This window comes from Pseudophryne corroboree, unplaced genomic scaffold (genome assembly GCF_028390025.1).
Source record: "Pseudophryne corroboree isolate aPseCor3 unplaced genomic scaffold, aPseCor3.hap2 scaffold_237, whole genome shotgun sequence".
NCBI lineage: Eukaryota > Metazoa > Chordata > Amphibia > Anura > Myobatrachidae > Pseudophryne > Pseudophryne corroboree.
In genome coordinates this window covers 543,105-559,754 of record NW_026969024.1, presented here as the reverse complement: position 1 = coordinate 559,754, position 16,650 = coordinate 543,105, and the positions used below count along the sequence as shown (strand labels likewise).

The 16,650-nt window shown below is 49.6% G+C and overlaps 22 non-coding genes and 3 pseudogenes across 22 annotated transcripts; all 25 read right to left on the bottom strand.

Annotated features, from left to right (window-relative positions):
* Nucleotides 1-425: 425 nt before the first annotated feature.
* Nucleotides 426-577, bottom strand: LOC135010861 (U1 spliceosomal RNA; annotated as a pseudogene).
* Nucleotides 578-729: 152 nt separating this feature from the next.
* On the bottom strand, nucleotides 730-893 carry LOC135010698 (U1 spliceosomal RNA). The gene has a single exon (XR_010209993.1). It is a non-coding gene; the product is annotated as a U1 spliceosomal RNA (small nuclear RNA).
* Nucleotides 894-1,567: 674 nt separating this feature from the next.
* Nucleotides 1,568-1,730, bottom strand: LOC135010734 (U1 spliceosomal RNA). Its single transcript, XR_010210027.1, has one exon. It is a non-coding gene; the product is annotated as a U1 spliceosomal RNA (small nuclear RNA).
* Nucleotides 1,731-1,882: 152 nt separating this feature from the next.
* On the bottom strand, nucleotides 1,883-2,046 carry LOC135010818 (U1 spliceosomal RNA). Its single transcript, XR_010210104.1, has one exon. It is a non-coding gene; the product is annotated as a U1 spliceosomal RNA (small nuclear RNA).
* Nucleotides 2,047-2,720: 674 nt separating this feature from the next.
* Nucleotides 2,721-2,883, bottom strand: LOC135010765 (U1 spliceosomal RNA). Its single transcript, XR_010210058.1, has one exon. It is a non-coding gene; the product is annotated as a U1 spliceosomal RNA (small nuclear RNA).
* A 152-nt stretch (nucleotides 2,884-3,035) lies between these two features.
* LOC135010965 (U1 spliceosomal RNA) lies at nucleotides 3,036-3,199 on the bottom strand. Its single transcript, XR_010210232.1, has one exon. It is a non-coding gene; the product is annotated as a U1 spliceosomal RNA (small nuclear RNA).
* Nucleotides 3,200-3,873: 674 nt separating this feature from the next.
* Nucleotides 3,874-4,036, bottom strand: LOC135010839 (U1 spliceosomal RNA). Its single transcript, XR_010210125.1, has one exon. It is a non-coding gene; the product is annotated as a U1 spliceosomal RNA (small nuclear RNA).
* Nucleotides 4,037-4,188: 152 nt separating this feature from the next.
* On the bottom strand, nucleotides 4,189-4,352 carry LOC135010678 (U1 spliceosomal RNA). The gene has a single exon (XR_010209973.1). It is a non-coding gene; the product is annotated as a U1 spliceosomal RNA (small nuclear RNA).
* Nucleotides 4,353-5,026: 674 nt separating this feature from the next.
* LOC135010748 (U1 spliceosomal RNA) lies at nucleotides 5,027-5,189 on the bottom strand. Its single transcript, XR_010210041.1, has one exon. It is a non-coding gene; the product is annotated as a U1 spliceosomal RNA (small nuclear RNA).
* Nucleotides 5,190-5,341: 152 nt separating this feature from the next.
* On the bottom strand, nucleotides 5,342-5,505 carry LOC135010623 (U1 spliceosomal RNA). Its single transcript, XR_010209919.1, has one exon. It is a non-coding gene; the product is annotated as a U1 spliceosomal RNA (small nuclear RNA).
* Nucleotides 5,506-6,190: 685 nt separating this feature from the next.
* Nucleotides 6,191-6,342, bottom strand: LOC135010860 (U1 spliceosomal RNA; annotated as a pseudogene).
* Nucleotides 6,343-6,494: 152 nt separating this feature from the next.
* On the bottom strand, nucleotides 6,495-6,658 carry LOC135010700 (U1 spliceosomal RNA). Its single transcript, XR_010209995.1, has one exon. It is a non-coding gene; the product is annotated as a U1 spliceosomal RNA (small nuclear RNA).
* A 674-nt stretch (nucleotides 6,659-7,332) lies between these two features.
* LOC135010801 (U1 spliceosomal RNA) lies at nucleotides 7,333-7,495 on the bottom strand. Its single transcript, XR_010210088.1, has one exon. It is a non-coding gene; the product is annotated as a U1 spliceosomal RNA (small nuclear RNA).
* Nucleotides 7,496-7,647: 152 nt separating this feature from the next.
* Nucleotides 7,648-7,811, bottom strand: LOC135010807 (U1 spliceosomal RNA). The gene has a single exon (XR_010210094.1). It is a non-coding gene; the product is annotated as a U1 spliceosomal RNA (small nuclear RNA).
* Nucleotides 7,812-8,485: 674 nt separating this feature from the next.
* On the bottom strand, nucleotides 8,486-8,648 carry LOC135010764 (U1 spliceosomal RNA). The gene has a single exon (XR_010210057.1). It is a non-coding gene; the product is annotated as a U1 spliceosomal RNA (small nuclear RNA).
* Nucleotides 8,649-8,800: 152 nt separating this feature from the next.
* Nucleotides 8,801-8,964, bottom strand: LOC135010964 (U1 spliceosomal RNA). Its single transcript, XR_010210231.1, has one exon. It is a non-coding gene; the product is annotated as a U1 spliceosomal RNA (small nuclear RNA).
* A 674-nt stretch (nucleotides 8,965-9,638) lies between these two features.
* Nucleotides 9,639-9,801, bottom strand: LOC135010721 (U1 spliceosomal RNA). Its single transcript, XR_010210015.1, has one exon. It is a non-coding gene; the product is annotated as a U1 spliceosomal RNA (small nuclear RNA).
* A 152-nt stretch (nucleotides 9,802-9,953) lies between these two features.
* Nucleotides 9,954-10,117, bottom strand: LOC135010962 (U1 spliceosomal RNA). The gene has a single exon (XR_010210229.1). It is a non-coding gene; the product is annotated as a U1 spliceosomal RNA (small nuclear RNA).
* A 2,719-nt stretch (nucleotides 10,118-12,836) lies between these two features.
* On the bottom strand, nucleotides 12,837-13,000 carry LOC135010654 (U1 spliceosomal RNA). The gene has a single exon (XR_010209949.1). It is a non-coding gene; the product is annotated as a U1 spliceosomal RNA (small nuclear RNA).
* Nucleotides 13,001-13,691: 691 nt separating this feature from the next.
* On the bottom strand, nucleotides 13,692-13,833 carry LOC135010811 (U1 spliceosomal RNA; annotated as a pseudogene).
* Nucleotides 13,834-13,985: 152 nt separating this feature from the next.
* Nucleotides 13,986-14,149, bottom strand: LOC135010945 (U1 spliceosomal RNA). Its single transcript, XR_010210212.1, has one exon. It is a non-coding gene; the product is annotated as a U1 spliceosomal RNA (small nuclear RNA).
* Nucleotides 14,150-14,763: 614 nt separating this feature from the next.
* Nucleotides 14,764-14,926, bottom strand: LOC135010800 (U1 spliceosomal RNA). Its single transcript, XR_010210087.1, has one exon. It is a non-coding gene; the product is annotated as a U1 spliceosomal RNA (small nuclear RNA).
* A 152-nt stretch (nucleotides 14,927-15,078) lies between these two features.
* On the bottom strand, nucleotides 15,079-15,242 carry LOC135010699 (U1 spliceosomal RNA). The gene has a single exon (XR_010209994.1). It is a non-coding gene; the product is annotated as a U1 spliceosomal RNA (small nuclear RNA).
* A 670-nt stretch (nucleotides 15,243-15,912) lies between these two features.
* LOC135010799 (U1 spliceosomal RNA) lies at nucleotides 15,913-16,075 on the bottom strand. The gene has a single exon (XR_010210086.1). It is a non-coding gene; the product is annotated as a U1 spliceosomal RNA (small nuclear RNA).
* A 152-nt stretch (nucleotides 16,076-16,227) lies between these two features.
* LOC135010717 (U1 spliceosomal RNA) lies at nucleotides 16,228-16,391 on the bottom strand. The gene has a single exon (XR_010210012.1). It is a non-coding gene; the product is annotated as a U1 spliceosomal RNA (small nuclear RNA).
* Between the last annotated feature and the right edge of the window lie 259 nt (nucleotides 16,392-16,650).

Sequence of the window (16,650 nt, the reverse complement as noted above, 5' to 3'; positions counted from 1 at the left end):
AAGCAGTGGGTCAAAGTTGGCTTCAACCCTCATCTGCATATGAAAAGAGAAAAGGGGCGTGCAGGGCATGGCGGCCTTTTGCGGTGCTTGGATGACCCCTAGTTCGCATTAAACACCTCCACCCTCCTTCGGTGTGGGGCTCATGTTGGCTATGCCCCAGCCCCTGAAGCATTCAAGCTGATTTCTTGCAGCAGCTGGGCACTGTAACAGCTCCAGAGCTGCTCTGTAAGGCAAGTAAAAGGGTGTGGGCCCTGCAGCACTACCTGTAGTTTGCATTGTGCATTGGAAGGCACAAAGTAAGCAGATGGGAGGAGAAGTCAGGATAGTGCACAAGGGTATAGAAGGGAGCGGCTGAAGAAAAGAGAAGTGGAAACAGACAGAAAACTAGGCTGGAGAGAGACCTGAGACAAAGAGATCTGAATTATACGTGAGCCGACCAGGGGAAACACAAATTATGCAGTCAAGATTCCCACATTTGGGGAAATCGCAGGAGCATCACACCCAGAGTACAATGGGTGAGCCTTGCCCTGGGAGAAGCACCTTCATGATCATAGTATCTCACCTGGCAGGTAAGTAGGAGTTGGGCTAGAGCTGGGGAGGGTCGCTGCTCGGGTACCCCCCTGTAAAGTGAAGGAGATCCAACTGAGGCAGCACAAGGGAACTCTCGAAAGAAGAACAAGGCTAAAGGAAAATCTGAGACAAAGAAATCTGACTTTTACCAGAGCTGACCAGAGGAAAGCACAAACACAGTCTCCCACTACCACAAATAATGCAGTCAAGTTTCCAACATTTGGGGAAATCACAGGGGTCAGCATACCCAAAATGCAATGAATGAACCTCACCCTGGGAGAAAAATCTTCATGACCATGGTATCTCCTATGCAAAATAAGTATGATTTGGAATAGGGCTGGGGAGGGCCGCTGCTCATGCACATCTCTGTCAAGTAAAGGAGATTCAACTGAGGCAGCACAAGGGAACTCTCATCTTGGGACAACAACTGCAGGGAGAACATATATTTTCAGATGAACATGGGAGGGCAGAAGGCTGCCTAATACTGAAGCACCCCCAAACAACAAACCAAATGCAACAACTAGTGCAAGCATTCCTGGGGGAAGGCCTGCCGCAGATGGATTTGCATATGGTGATGTCATCCAAGCAGTGGGTCAAAGTTGGCTTCAACCCTCGTCTGCATATGAAAAGAGAAAAGGGGCGTGCAGGGCATGGTGGCCTTTTGCGGCGCTTGGCTGACCCCTAGTTTGCATTAAACACCTCCACCCTCCTTTGGTGTGGGGCTCATGTTGGCTATGCCCCAGCCCCTGAAGCATTCAAGCTGATTTCTTGCAGCAGCTGGGCACTGTAACAGCTCCAGAGCTGCTCTGTAAGGCAAGTAAAAGGGTGTGGGCCCTGCAGCACTACCTGTAGTTCGCATTGTGCATTGGAAGGCACAAAGTAAGCAGACGGGAGGAGAAGTCAGGATAGTGCACAAGGGTATAGAAGGGAGCGGCTGAAGAAAAGAGAAGTGGAAACAGACAGCAAACTAGGCTGGAGAGAGACCTGAGACAAAGAGATCTGAATTATACGAGAGCCGACCAGGGGAAACACAAATTATGCAGTCAAGTTTCCCACATTTGGGGAAATCGCAGGGGCAGCACACCCAGAGTGCAATGGGTGAGCCTTGCCCTGGGAGAAGCACCTTCATGATCATAGTATCTCACCTGGCAGGTAAGTAGGAGTTGGGCTAGAGCTGGGGAGGGTCGCTGCTCGGGTTCCCCCCTGTGAAGTGAAGGAGATCCAACTGAGGCAGCACCAGGGAACTCTCGAAAGAAGAACAAGGCTAGAGGAAGATCTGAGACAAAGAAATCTGACTTTTACCAGAGCTGACCAGAGGAAAGCACAAACACAGTCCCCCACTACCACAAATAATGCAGTCGAGTTTCCCACATTTGGGAAAATCACAGGGGTCAGCATACCCAGAATGCAATGAATGAACCTCACCCTGGGAGAACAATCTTCATGACCATGGTATCTCCTATGCAAAATAAGTATGATTTGGGATAGGGCTGGTGAGGGCCGCTGCTGAGGCACATCTCTGTCAAGCAAAGGAGATTCAACTGAGGCAGCACAAGGGAACTCTCATCTGGGGACAACAACTGCAGGGAGACCACATCTTTTCAGATGAACATGGGAGGGCGGAAGGCTGCCTAATACTGAAGCACCATCAAATATCAAACCATATGCAACAACTAGTACAAGCACTCCTGGGGGAAGGTCTGCAACAGACGGATTTGCATATGGTGATGTTATCCAAGCAGTGGGCCAAAGTTGACTGGAACCCTCATCTGCATATGAAAAGAGAAAAGGGGCATGCAGGGCATGGCGGCCTTTTGCAGTGCTTGGATGACCCCTAGTTCGCATTAAACACCCCCACCCTCCTTTGGTGTGGGGCTCATGTTGGCCATGCCCCATCCCCTGAAGCATTCAAGCTGATTTCTTGCAGCAGCTGGGCACTGTAACAGCTCCAGAGCTGCTCTGTAAGGCAAGTAAAAGGGTGTGGGCCCTGAAGCACTACCTGTAGTTTGCATTGTGCATTGGAAGGCACAAAGTAAGCAGACGGGAGGAGAAGTCAGGATAGTGCACAAGGGTATAGAAGGGAGCGGCTGAAGAAAAGAGAAGTGGAAACAGACAGCAAACTAGGCTGGAGAGAGACCTGAGACAAAGAGATCTGAATTATACGAGAGCCGACCAAGGGAAACACAAATTATGCAGTCAAGTTTCCCACATTTGGGGAAATCGCAGGGGCAGCACACCCAGAGTGCAATGGGTGAGCCTTTCCCTGGGAGAAGCACCTTCATGATCATAGTATCTCACCTGGCAGGTAAGTAGGAGTTGGGCTAGAGCTGGGGAGGGTCGCTGCTCGGGTACCCCCCTGTAAAGTGAAGGAGATCCAACTGAGGCAGCACAAGGGAACTCTCGAAAGAAGAACAAGGCTAGAGGAAAATCTGAGACAAAGAAATCTGACTTTTACCAGAGCTGACCAGAGGAAAGCACAAACACAGTCCCCCACTACCACAAATAATGCAGTCAAGTTTCCCACATTTGGGGAAATCACAGGGGTCAGCATACCCAAAATGCAATGAATGAACCTCACCCTGGGAGAACAATCTTCATGACCATGGTATCTCCTATGCAAAATAAGTATGATTTGGAATAGGGCTGGGGAGGGCCGCTGCTCATGCACATCTCTGTCAAGTAAAGGAGATTCAACTGATGCAGCACAAGGGAACTCTCATCTGGGGACAACAACTGCAGGGAGAACACATATTTTCAGATGAACATGGGAGGGCAGAAGGCTGCCTAATACTGAAGCACCCCCAAACAACAAACCAAATGCAACAACTAGTGCAAGCATTCCTGGGGGAAGTTCTGCAGAAGACGGATTTGCATACGGTGATGTCATCCAAGCAGTGGGTCAAAGTTGGCTTCAACCCTCATCTGCATATGAAAAGAGAAAATGGGCGTGCAGGGCATGGCGGCCTTTTGCGGTGCTTGGATGACCCCTAGTTCGCATTAAACACCTCCACCCTCCTTTGGTGTGGGGCTCATGTTGGCCATGCCCCATCCCCTGAAGCATTCAAGCTGATTTCTTGCAGCAGCTGGGCACTGTAACAGCTCCAGAGCTGCTCTGTAAGGCAAGTAAAAGGGTGTGGGCCCTGCAGCACTTCCTGTAGTTTGCATTGTGCATTGGAAGGCACAAAGTAAGCAGACTGGAGGAGAAGTCAGGATAGTGCACAAGGGTATAGAAGGGAGCGGCTGAAGAAAAGAGAAGTGGAAACAGACAGCAAACTAGGCTGGAGAGAGACCTGAGACAAAGAGATCTGAATTATACGAGAGCCGACCAGGGGAAACACAAATTATGCAGTTAAGTTTCCCACATTTGGGGAAATCGCAGGAGCAGCACACCCAGAGTACAATGGGTGAGCCTTGCCCTGGGAGAAGCACCTTCATGATCATAGTATCTCACCTGGCAGGTAAGTAGGAGTTGGGCTAGAGCTGGGGAGGGTCGCTGCTCGGGTACCCCCCTGTAAAGTGAAGGAGATCCAACTGAGGCAGCACAAGGGAACTCTCGAAAGAAGAACAAGGCTAAAGGAAAATCTGAAACAAAGAAATCTGACTTTTACTAGAGCTGACCAGAAGAAATCACAAACACAGCCTCCCACTACCACAAATAATGCAGTCGAGTTTCCCACATTTGGGGAAATCACAGGGGTCAGCATACCCAAAATGCAATGAATGAACCTCACCCTGGGAGAAAAATCTTCATGACCATGGTATCTCCTATGCAAAATAAGTATGATTTGGAAGAGGGCTGGGGAGGGCCGCTGCTCATGCACATCTCTGTCAAGTAAAGGAGATTCAACTGAGGCAGCACAAGGGAACTCTCATCTTGGGACAACAACTGCAGGGAGAACATATATTTTCAGATGAACATGGGAGGGCAGAAGGCTGCCTAATACTGAAGCACCCCCAAACAACAAACCAAATGCAACAACTAGTGCAAGCATTCCTGGGGGAAGGCCTGCCGCAGATGGATTTGCATATGGTGATGTCATCCAAGCAGTTGGTCAAAGTTGGCTTCAACCCTCGTCTGCATATGAAAAGAGAAAAGGGGCGTGCAGGGCATGGTGGCCTTTTGCGGCGCTTGGCTGACCCCTAGTTTGCATTAAACACCTCCACCCTCCTTTGGTGTGGGGCTCATGTTGGCTATGCCCCAGCCCCTGAAGCATTCAAGCTGAATTCTTGCAGCAGCTGGGCACTGTAACAGCTCCAGAGCTGCTCTGTAAGGCAAGTAAAAGGGTGTGGGCCCTGCAGCACTACCTGTAGTTCGCATTGTGCGTTGGAAGGCACAAAGTAAGCAGACAGGAGGAGAAGTCAGGATAGTGCGCAAGGGCATAGAAGGGAGCGGCTCAAGAAAAGAGAAGTGGAAACAGACAGCAAACTAGGCTGGAGAGAGACCTGAGACAAAGAGATCTGAATTATACGAGAGCCGACCAGGGGAAACACAAATTATGCAGTCAAGTTTCCCACATTTGGGGAAATCGCAGGAGCAGCACACCCAGAGTGCAATGGGTGAGCCTTGCCCTGGGAGAAGCACCTTCATGATCATAGTATCTCACCTGGCAGGTAAGTAGGAGTTGGGCTAGAGCTGGGGAGGGTCGCTGCTCGGGTACCCCCCTGTAAAGTGAAGGAGATCCAACTGAGGCAGCACAAGGGAACTCTCGAAAGAAGAACAAGGCTAGAGGAAAATCTGAGACAAAGAAATCTGACTTTTACCAGAGCTGACCAGAGGAAAGCACAAACACAGTCCCCCACTACCACAAATAATGCAGTCAAGTTTCCCACATTTGGGGAAATCACAGAGGTCAGCATACCCAAAATGCAATGAATGAACCTCACCCTGGGAGAACAATCTTCATGACCATGGTATCTCCTATGCAAAATAAGTATGATTTGGAATAGGGCTGGGAAGGGCCGCTGCTCATGCACATCTCTGTCAAGTAAAGGAGATTCAACTGAGGCAGCACAAGGGAACTCTCATCTGGGGACAACAACTGCAGGGAGAACACATATTTTCAGATGAACATGGGAGGGCAGAAGGCTGCCTAATACTGAAGCACCCCCAAACAACAAACCAAATGCAACAACTAGTGCAAGCATTCCTGGGGGAAGTTCTGCAGAAGATGGATTTGCATACGGTGATGTCATCCAAGCAGTGGGTCAAAGTTGGCTTCAACCCTCATCTGCATATGAAAAGAGAAAAGGGGCGTGCAGGGCATGGCGGCCTTTTGCGGTGCTTGGATGACCCCTAGTTCGCATTAAACACCTCCACCCTCCTTCGGTGTGGGGCTCATGTTGGCTATGCCCCAGCCCCTGAAGCATTCAAGCTGATTTCTTGCAGCAGCTGGGCACTGTAACAGCTCCAGAGCTGCTCTGTAAGGCAAGTAAAAGGGTGTGGGCCCTGCAGCACTACCTGTAGTTTGCATTGTGCATTGGAAGGCACAAAGTAAGCAGACGGGAGGAGAAGTCAGGATAGTGCACAAGGGTATAGAAGGGAGCGGCTGAAGAAAAGAGAAGTGGAAACAGACAGAAAACTAGGCTGGAGAGAGACCTGAGACAAAGAGATCTGAATTATACGTGAGCCGACCAGGGGAAACACAAATTATGCAGTCAAGATTCCCACATTTGGGGAAATCGCAGGAGCATCACACCCAGAGTACAATGGGTGAGCCTTGCCCTGGGAGAAGCACCTTCATGATCATAGTATCTCACCTGGCAGGTAAGTAGGAGTTGGGCTAGAGCTGGGGAGGGTCGCTGCTCGGGTACCCCCCTGTAAAGTGAAGGAGATCCAACTGAGGCAGCACAAGGGAACTCTCGAAAGAAGAACAAGGCTAAAGGAAAATCTGAGACAAAGAAATCTGACTTTTACCAGAGCTGACCAGAGGAAAGCACAAACACAGTCTCCCACTACCACAAATAATGCAGTCAAGTTTCCGACATTTGGGGAAATCACAGGGGTCAGCATACCCAAAATGCAATGAATGAACCTCACCCTGGGAGAAAAATCTTCATGACCATGGTATCTCCTATGCAAAATAAGTATGATTTGGAATAGGGCTGGGGAGGGCCGCTGCTCATGCACATCTCTGTCAAGTAAAGGAGATTCAACTGAGGCAGCACAAGGGAACTCTCATCTTGGGACAACAACTGCAGGGAGAACATATATTTTCAGATGAACATGGGAGGGCAGAAGGCTGCCTAATACTGAAGCACCCCCAAACAACAAACCAAATGCAACAACTAGTGCAAGCATTCCTGGGGGAAGGCCTGCCGCAGATGGATTTGCATATGGTGATGTCATCCAAGCAGTGGGTCAAAGTTGGCTTCAACCCTCGTCTGCATATGAAAAGACAAAAGGGGCGTGCAGGGCATGGTGGCCTTTTGCGGCGCTTGGCTGACCCCTAGTTTGCATTAAACACCTCCACCCTCCTTTGGTGTGGGGCTCATGTTGGCTATGCCCCAGCCCCTGAAGCATTCAAGCTGATTTCTTGCAGCAGCTGGGCACTGTAACAGCTCCAGAGCTGCTCTGTAAGGCAAGTAAAAGGGTGTGGGCCCTGCAGCACTACCTGTAGTTCGCATTGTGCATTGGAAGGCACAAAGTAAGCAGACGGGAGGAGAAGTCAGGATAGTGCACAAGGGTATAGAAGGGAGCGGCTGAAGAAAAGAGAAGTGGAAACAGACAGCAAACTAGGCTGGAGAGAGACCTGAGACAAAGAGATCTGAATTATACGAGAGCCGACCAGGGGAAACACAAATTATGCAGTCAAGTTTCCCACATTTGGGGAAATCGCAGGGGCAGCACACCCAGAGTGCAATGGGTGAGCCTTGCCCTGGGAGAAGCACCTTCATGATCATAGTATCTCACCTGGTAGGTAAGTAGGAGTTGGGCTAGAGCTGGGGAGGGTCGCTGCTCGGGTTCCCCCCTGTGAAGTGAAGGAGATCCAACTGAGGCAGCACCAGGGAACTCTCGAAAGAAGAACAAGGCTAGAGGAAGATCTGAGACAAAGAAATCTGACTTTTACCAGAGCTGACCAGAGGAAAGCACAAACACAGTCCCCCACTACCACAAATAATGCAGTCGAGTTTCCCACATTTGGGAAAATCACAGGGGTCAGCATACCCAGAATGCAATGAATGAACCTCACCCTGGGAGAACAATCTTCATGACCATGGTATCTCCTATGCAAAATAAGTATGATTTGGGATAGGGCTGGTGAGGGCCGCTGCTCAGGCACATCTCTGTCAAGCAAAGGAGATTCAACTGAGGCAGCACAAGGGAACTCTCATCTGGGGACAACAACTGCAGGGAGACCACATCTTTTCAGATGAACATGGGAGGGCGGAAGGCTGCCTAATACTGAAGCACCATCAAATATCAAACCATATGCAACAACTAGTACAAGCACTCCTGGGGGAAGGTCTGCAGCAGACGGATTTGCATATGGTGATGTTATCCAAGCAGTGGGCCAAAGTTGACTGGAACCCTCATCTGCATATGAAAAGAGAAAAGGGGCATGCAGGGCATGGCGGCCTTTTGCAGTGCTTGGATGACCCCTAGTTCGCATTAAACACCCCCACCCTCCTTTGGTGTGGGGCTCATGTTGGCCATGCCCCATCCCCTGAAGCATTCAAGCTGATTTCTTGCAGCAGCTGGGCACTGTAACAGCTCCAGAGCTGCTCTGTAAGGCAAGTAAAAGGGTGTGGGCCCTGAAGCACTACCTGTAGTTTGCATTGTGCATTGGAAGGCACAAAGTAAGCAGACGGGAGGAGAAGTCAGGATAGTGCACAAGGGTATAGAAGGGAGCGGCTGAAGAAAAGAGAAGTGGAAACAGACAGCAAACTAGGCTGGAGAGAGACCTGAGACAAAGAGATCTGAATTATACGAGAGCCGACCAAGGGAAACACAAATTATGCAGTCAAGTTTCCCACATTTGGGGAAATCGCAGGGGCAGCACACCCAGAGTGCAATGGGTGAGCCTTTCCCTGGGAGAAGCACCTTCATGATCATAGTATCTCACCTGGCAGGTAAGTAGGAGTTGGGCTAGAGCTGGGGAGGGTCGCTGCTCGGGTACCCCCCTGTAAAGTGAAGGAGATCCAACTGAGGCAGCACAAGGGAACTCTCGAAAGAAGAACAAGGCTAGAGGAAAATCTGAGACAAAGAAATCTGACTTTTACCAGAGCTGACCAGAGGAAAGCACAAACACAGTCCCCCACTACCACAAATAATGCAGTCAAGTTTCCCACATTTGGGGAAATCACAGGGGTCAGCATACCCAAAATGCAATGAATGAACCTCACCCTGGGAGAACAATCTTCATGACCATGGTATCTCCTATGCAAAATAAGTATGATTTGGAATAGGGCTGGGGAGGGCCGCTGCTCATGCACATCTCTGTCAAGTAAAGGAGATTCAACTGAGGCAGCACAAGGGAACTCTCATCTGGGGACAACAACTGCAGGGAGAACACATATTTTCAGATGAACATGGGAGGGCAGAAGGCTGCCTAATACTGAAGCACCCCCAAACAACAAACCAAATGCAACAACTAGTGCAAGCATTCCTGGGGGAAGTTCTGCAGAAGACGGATTTGCATACGGTGATGTCATCCAAGCAGTGGGTCAAAGTTGGCTTCAACCCTCATCTGCATATGAAAAGAGAAAATGGGCGTGCAGGGCATGGCGGCCTTTTGCGGTGCTTGGATGACCCCTAGTTCGCATTAAACACCTCCACCCTCCTTTGGTGTGGGGCTCATGTTGGCCATGCCCCATCCCCTGAAGCATTCAAGCTGATTTCTTGCAGCAGCTGGGCACTGTAACAGCTCCAGAGCTGCTCTGTAAGGCAAGTAAAAGGGTGTGGGCCCTGCAGCACTTCCTGTAGTTTGCATTGTGCATTGGAAGGCACAAAGTAAGCAGACTGGAGGAGAAGTCAGGATAGTGCACAAGGGTATAGAAGGGAGCGGCTGAAGAAAAGAGAAGTGGAAACAGACAGCAAACTAGGCTGGAGAGAGACCTGAGACAAAGAGATCTGAATTATACGAGAGCCGACCAGGGGAAACACAAATTATGCAGTCAAGTTTCCCACATTTGGGGAAATCGCAGGGGCAGCACACCCAGAGTGCAATGGGTGAGCCTTGCCCTGGGAGAAACACCTTCATGATCATAGTATCTCACCTGGCAGGTAAGTAGGAGTTGGGCTAGAGCTGGGGAGGGTCGCTGCTCGGGTTCCCCCCTGTGAAGTGAAGGAGATCCAACTGAGGCAGCACCAGGGAACTCTCGAAAGAAGAACAAGGCTAGAGGAAGATCTGAGACAAAGAAATCTGACTTTTACCAGAGCTGACCAGAGGAAAGCACAAACACAGTCCCCCACTACCACAAATAATGCAGTCGAGTTTCCCACATTTGGGAAAATCACAGGGGTCAGCATACCCAGAATGCAATGAATGAACCTCACCCTTGGAGAACAATCTTCATGACCATGGTATCTCCTATGCAAAATAAGTATGATTTGGGATAGGGCTGGTGAGGGCCGCTGCTCAGGCACATCTCTGTCAAGTAAAGGAGATTCAACTGAGGCAGCACAAGGGAACTCTCATCTGGGGACAACAACTGCAGGGAGACCACATCTTTTCAGATGAACATGGGAGGGCGGAAGGCTGCCTAATACTGAAGCACCATCAAATATCAAACCATATGCAACAACTAGTACAAGCACTCTTGGGGGAAGGTCTGCAGCAGACGGATTTGCATATGGTGATGTTATCCAAGCAGTGGGCCAAAGTTGACTGGAACCCTCATCTGCATATGAAAAGAGAAAAGGGGCATGCAGGGCATGGCGGCCTTTTGCAGTGCTTGGATGACCCCTAGTTCGCATTAAACACCCCCACCCTCCTTTGGTGTGGGGCTCATGTTGGCCATGCCCCATCCCCTGAAGCATTCAAGCTGATTTCTTGCAGCAGCGGGGCACTGTAACAGCTCCAGAGCTGTTCTGTAAGGCAAGTAAAAGAGTGTGGGCCCTGCAGCACCACCTGTTGTTCGCATTGTGCGTTGGAAGGCACAAATTAAGCAGACGGGAGGAGAAGTCAGGATAGTGCGCAAGGGCATTCTTTTCTCTTAGTCCGGGGGCAAGGCTTCAAAATGGGGTCTGCAACGGAGGAGACACAGGGGGCGTGGTCACAGCAGCTTTTCTCTACAGTCTGCACCAGCAGGAGCCTACACCATTTTTTATGATCACGCTGAACTGCAGTGCGACTGCAATTACAGCATGGTCAAGAAGGGAGGCGTCATGCTGGGTGGCCATGCCCTGTCACTGTGCAGGAGCCAGCACCGCTCACACACTAGTCCCCGGGTGCAGCCCCCAACCCCCGGGACTCCCGGAGCAACAAAATGTAGATTCAGGCCACCAGGCCACGCCCCTACCTATGAAACCATGCCTCCTTTTTACCATTGCGCTGTTTATCTGCGCGCACTGCATTACAATCTCCCTCGCCACCTCTCTGGGTCTCACCAGTGATAGTGACACCTCTGCCATGCTTGTAGCAGCTGGTCCTAAGATCTACGCCTCAAGCCCTGAGTGTTTGCCCTTGTGACTTGTTGATCATCATAGCGAAGCAGATGCTTACAGAAAACTGCAGGGGCTTAGACTGAAAATAAAAAAATTGATGGGTATAAGGTAGAGAGGAGCGGGTTCGGTTCTCCGAGAACCGAATTCCCCACGAACTCCACGTGGTTAACACTGGTCCGAGGCAGGCTCGGTTGTTCCCGCCTGACTCGGAAAACCTGAACAAGGGAAAATGTCATCATCCCGCTGTCGGATTCTCGCGAGATTCGGATTCCATATAAAGAGCTGCGCGTTGCTGCCATTTTTACTCGTGCATTGAAGAGAGAGCGGAGAGGACGTGGCTATGTTCTCTCAGTGGAAATCTCAATATCAGTGCTCAGTATCAGTGGTTACTTATTGCTGCTCAGTAATACTAGTAGTGTGTCTCTCCTGCTCAGTGTCAGTTCTCAGTAGTATCCTCATCAGTGCTCAGTATCACTGCTCATTGTCTTGTGCTGCATTGTGGTGCTCAGCATACTACAGTACATTACTAATAGTCCAGTGCTGCATCTTGCTGCTCAGTGTCAGTTCTAGTATCCTCATCAGTGCTCACTATCACTGCTCATTGCATTGTGGTGTTCTGTATACTACAGTAACATAGTAATATAGTATATATAGAGGAGCGGGTTCGGTTCTCCGAGAACCGAATTCCCGACGAACTCCACGTGGTTTACACTGGTCCGAGGCAGGCTCGGTTGTTCCCGCCTGACTCGGAAAACCTGAACAAGGGAAAATGTCATCATCCCGCTGTCGGATTCTCGCGAGATTCGGATTCCATATAAAGAGCTGCGCGTTGCCGCCATTTTTACTCGTGCATTGAAGAGAGAGCGGAGAGGACGTGGCTATGTTCTCTCAGTGGAAATCTCCATATCAGTGCTCAGTATCAGTGGTTACTTATTGCTGCTCAGTAATACTAGTAGTGTGTCTCTCCTGCTCAGTGTCAGTTCTCAGTAGTATCCTCATCAGTGCTCAGTATCACTGCTCATTGTCTTGTGCTGCATTGTGGTGCTCAGCATACTACAGTACATTACTAATAGTCCAGTGCTGCATCTTGCTGCTCAGTGTCAGTTTTAGTATCCTCATCAGTGCTCACTATCACTGCTCATTACATTGTGGTGTTCTGTATACTACAGTAACATAGTAATATAGTAACATATAGTAACATAGTTTTTGAGGTTGAATAGAGGCAAATTGCCCATCGTGTTCAACCTGTTTTAAGTTGTGATGATTCTACATACTTGCTGAATAATGTTTTATGACTAGTTAGCTACTATAACTCATGTTACCCCCGGATTAACCATGTTGATATTTTAAGTATTATAACCTTGGATAGCTTTTTCATTCAGAAATGTATCCATTCCTTTTTTAAATCCAATTACAGAGTCCGCCATTACCACCTTCCCTGGCAGGGAATTCCACATCCTGATTGCCCTAACAGTGAAGATCATAGTATCTCACCTGGCAGGTAAGTAGGAGTTGGGCTAGAGCTGTGGAGGATTGCTGCTCGGGCACCCCCTGTCAAGTGAAGGAGATCCAACTGAGGCAGCACAAGGGAACTCTCGAAAGAAGAACAAGGCTAGAGGAAGATCTGAGACAAAGAAATCTGACTTTTACCAGAGCTGACCAGAGGAAAGCACAAACACAGTCCCCCACTACCACAAATAATGCAGTCGAGTTTCCCACATTTGGGGAAATCACAGGGGTCAGCATACCCAGAATGCAATGAATGAACCTCACCCTGGTTGAACAATCTTCATGACCATGGTATCTCCTATGCAAAATAAGTATGATTTGGGATAGGGCTGGGGAGGGCCGCTGCTCAGGCACATCTCTGTCAAGTAAAGGAGATTCAACTGAGGCAGCACAAGGGAACTCTCATCTGGGGACAACAACTGCAGGGAGAACACATATTTTCAGATGAACATGGGAGGGCAGAAGGCTGCCTAATACTGAAGCACCCCCAAAAAACAAACCAAATGCAACTACTAGTGCAAGCATTCCTGGGGGAAGGCCTGCAGCAGATGGATTTGCATATGGTGATGTCATCCAAGCAGTGGGTCAAAGTTGGCTTCAACCCTCGTCTGCATATGAAAATAAAAAAGGGGTGTGCAGGGCATGGCGGCCTTTTGCGGCGCTTGGATGACCCCTAGTTCGCATTAAACACCTCCACCCTCCTTCGGTGTGGGGCTCATGTTGGCTATGCCCAAGCCCCTGAAGCATTCAAGCTGATTTCTTGCAGCAGCTGGGCACTGTAACAGCTCCAGAGCTGCTCTGTAAAGCAAGTAAAAGGGTGTGGGCCCTGCAGCACTACCTGTATTTTGCATTGTGCGTTGGAAGGCACAAAGTAAGCAGACGGGGAAGTCAGGATAGTGCACAAGGGCATAGAAGGGAGCGGCTCAAGAAAAGAGAAGTGGAAACAGGCAGCAAACTAGGCTGGAGAGGGACCTGAGACAAAGAGATCTAAATTATATGAGAGCCGACCAGGGGAAACACAAATTATGCAGTCAAGTGTCCCACATTTGGGGAAATCGCAGGAGCAGCACACCCAGAGTGCAATGGGTGAGCCTTGCCCTGGGAGAAGCACCTTCATGATCATAGTATCTCACCTGGCAGGTAAGTAGGAGTTGGGCTAGAGCTGGGGAGGGTTGCTGCTCGGGTACCCCCCTGTCAAGTGAAGGAGATCCAACTGAGGCAGCACAAGGGAACTCTCGAAAGAAGAACAAGGCTAGAGGAAAATCTGAGACAAAGAAATCTGACTTTTACCAGAGCTGACCAGAGGAAAGCACAAACACAGTCCCCCACTACCACAAATAATGCAGTCGAGTTTCCCACATTTGGGGAAATCACAGGGGTCAGCATACCCAAAATGCAATGAATGAACCTCACCCTCGGAGAACAATCTTCATGACCATGGTATCTCCTATGCAAAATAAGTATGATTTGGGATAGGGCTGGGGAGGGCCGCTGCTCAGGCACATCTCTGTCAAGTAAAGGAGATTCAACTGAGGCAGCACAAGGGAACTCCCATCTGGGGACAACAACTGCAGGGAGAACACATATTTTCAGATGAACATGGGAGGGCAGAAGGCTGCCTAATACTGAAGCACCCCCAAACAACAAACCAAATGCAACAACTAGTACAAGCATTCCTGGGGGAAGTTCTGCAGAAGACGGATTTGCATACGGTGATGTCATCCAAGCAGTGGGCCAAAGTTGGCTGGAACCCTCATCTGCATATGAAAAGAGAAAAGGGGTATGCAGGGCATGGCGGCCTTTTGCGGCGTTGGATGACCCTTAGTTCGCATTAAACACCCCCACCCTCCTTCGGTGTGGGGCTCATGTTGGCTATGCCCCAGCCCCTGAAGCATTCAAGCTGATTTCTTGCAGCAGCTTGGCACTGTAACAGCTCCAGAGCTGCTCTGTACGGCAAGTAAAAGGGTGTGGGCCCTGCAGCACTACCTGTAGTTTGCATTGTGCATTGGAAGGCACTTAAGAAAAGAGAAGTGGAAACAGACAGCAAACTAGGCTGGAGAGAGACCTGAGACAAAGAGATCTGAAGTATACGAGAGCCGACCAGGGGAAACACAAATTATGCAGTCAAGTTTCCCACATTTGGGGAAATCGCAGGAGCAGCACACCCAGAGTGCAATGGGTGAGCCTTGCCCTGGGAGAAGCACCTACGTGATCATAGTATCTCACCTGGCAGGTAAGTAGGAGTTGGGCTAGAACTGGGGAGGGTCGCTGCTCGGGTACCCCCCTGTCAAGTGAAGGAGATCCAACTGAGGCAGCACAAGGGAATTCTCGAAAGAAGAACAAGGCTAGAGGAAGATCTGAGACAAAGAAATCTGACTTTTACCAGAGCTGACCAGAGGAAAACACAAACACAGTCCCCCACTACCACAAATAATGCTGTCGAGTTTCCCACATTTGGGGAAATCACAGGGGTCAGCATACCCAGAATGCAATGAATGAACCTCACACTGGGAGAATAATCTTCATGACCATGGTATCTCCTATGCAAAATAAGTATGATTTGGGATAGGGCTGGGGAGGGCCGCTGCTCAGGCACATCTCTGTCAATTAAAGGAGATTCAACTGAGGCAGCATAAGGGAACTCTCACTGGGGACAACAACTGCAGGGAGAACACATATTTTCAGATGAACATGGGAGGGCAGAAGGCTGCCTAATACTGAAGCACCCCCAAACAACAAACCAAATGCAACAACTAGTGCAAGCATTCCTGGGGGAAGGCCTGCAGCAGATGGATTTGCATATGGTGATGTCATCCAAGCAGTGGGTCAAAGTTGGCTTCAACCCTTGTCTGCATATGAAAAGAGAAAAGGGGCGTGCAGGGCATGGCGGCCTTTTGCGGCGCTTGGATGACCCCTAGTTCGCATTAAACACCTCCACCCTCCTTCGGTGTGGGGCTCATGTTGGCTATGCCCCAGCCCCTGAAGCATTCAAGCTGATTTCTTGCAGTAGCTGGGCACTGTAACAGCTCCAGAGCTGCTCTGTACGGCAAGTAAAAGGGTGTGGGCCCTGCAGCACTACCTGTAGTTTGCATTGTGCATTGGAAGGCACAAAGTAAGCAGACGGGAGAAGTAAGGATAGTGCGCAAGGCCATAGAATGGAGCGGCTTAAGAAAAGAGAAGTGGAAACAGACAGCAAACTAGGCTGGAGAGAGACCTGAGACAAAGAGATCTGAATTATACGAGAGCCGACCAGGGGAAACACAAATTATGCAGTCAAGTTTCCCACATTTGGGGAAATCGCAGGAGCAGCACACCCAGAGTGCAATGGGTGAGCCTTGCCCTGGGAGAAGCACCTACGTGATCATAGTATCTCACCTGGCAGGTAAGTAGGAGTTGGGCTAGAGCTGGGGAGGGTCGCTGCTCGGGTACCCCCCTGTCAAGTGAAGGAGATCCAACTGAGGCAGCACAAGGGAATTCTCGAAAGAAGAACAAGGCTAGAGGAAGATCTGAGACAAAGAAATCTGACTTTTACCAGAGCTGACCAGAGGAAAACACAAACACAGTCCCCCACTACCACAAATAATGCTGTCGAGTTTCCCACATTTGGGGAAATCACAGGGGTCAGCATACCCAGAATGCAATGAATGAACCTCACACTGGGAGAATAATCTTCATGACCATGGTATTTCCTATGCAAAATAAGTATGATTTGGGATAGGGCTGGGGAGGGCCGCTGCTCAGGCACATCTCTGTCAAGTAAAGGAGATTCAACTGAGGCAGCATAAGGGAACTCTCATCTGGGGACAACAACTGCAGGGAGAACACATATTTTCAGATGAACATGGGAGGGCAGAAGGCTGCCTAATACTGAAGCACCCCCAAACAACAAACCAAATGCAACAACTAGTGCAAGCATTCCTGGGGGAAGGCCTGCAGCAGATGGATTTGCATATGGTGATGTCATC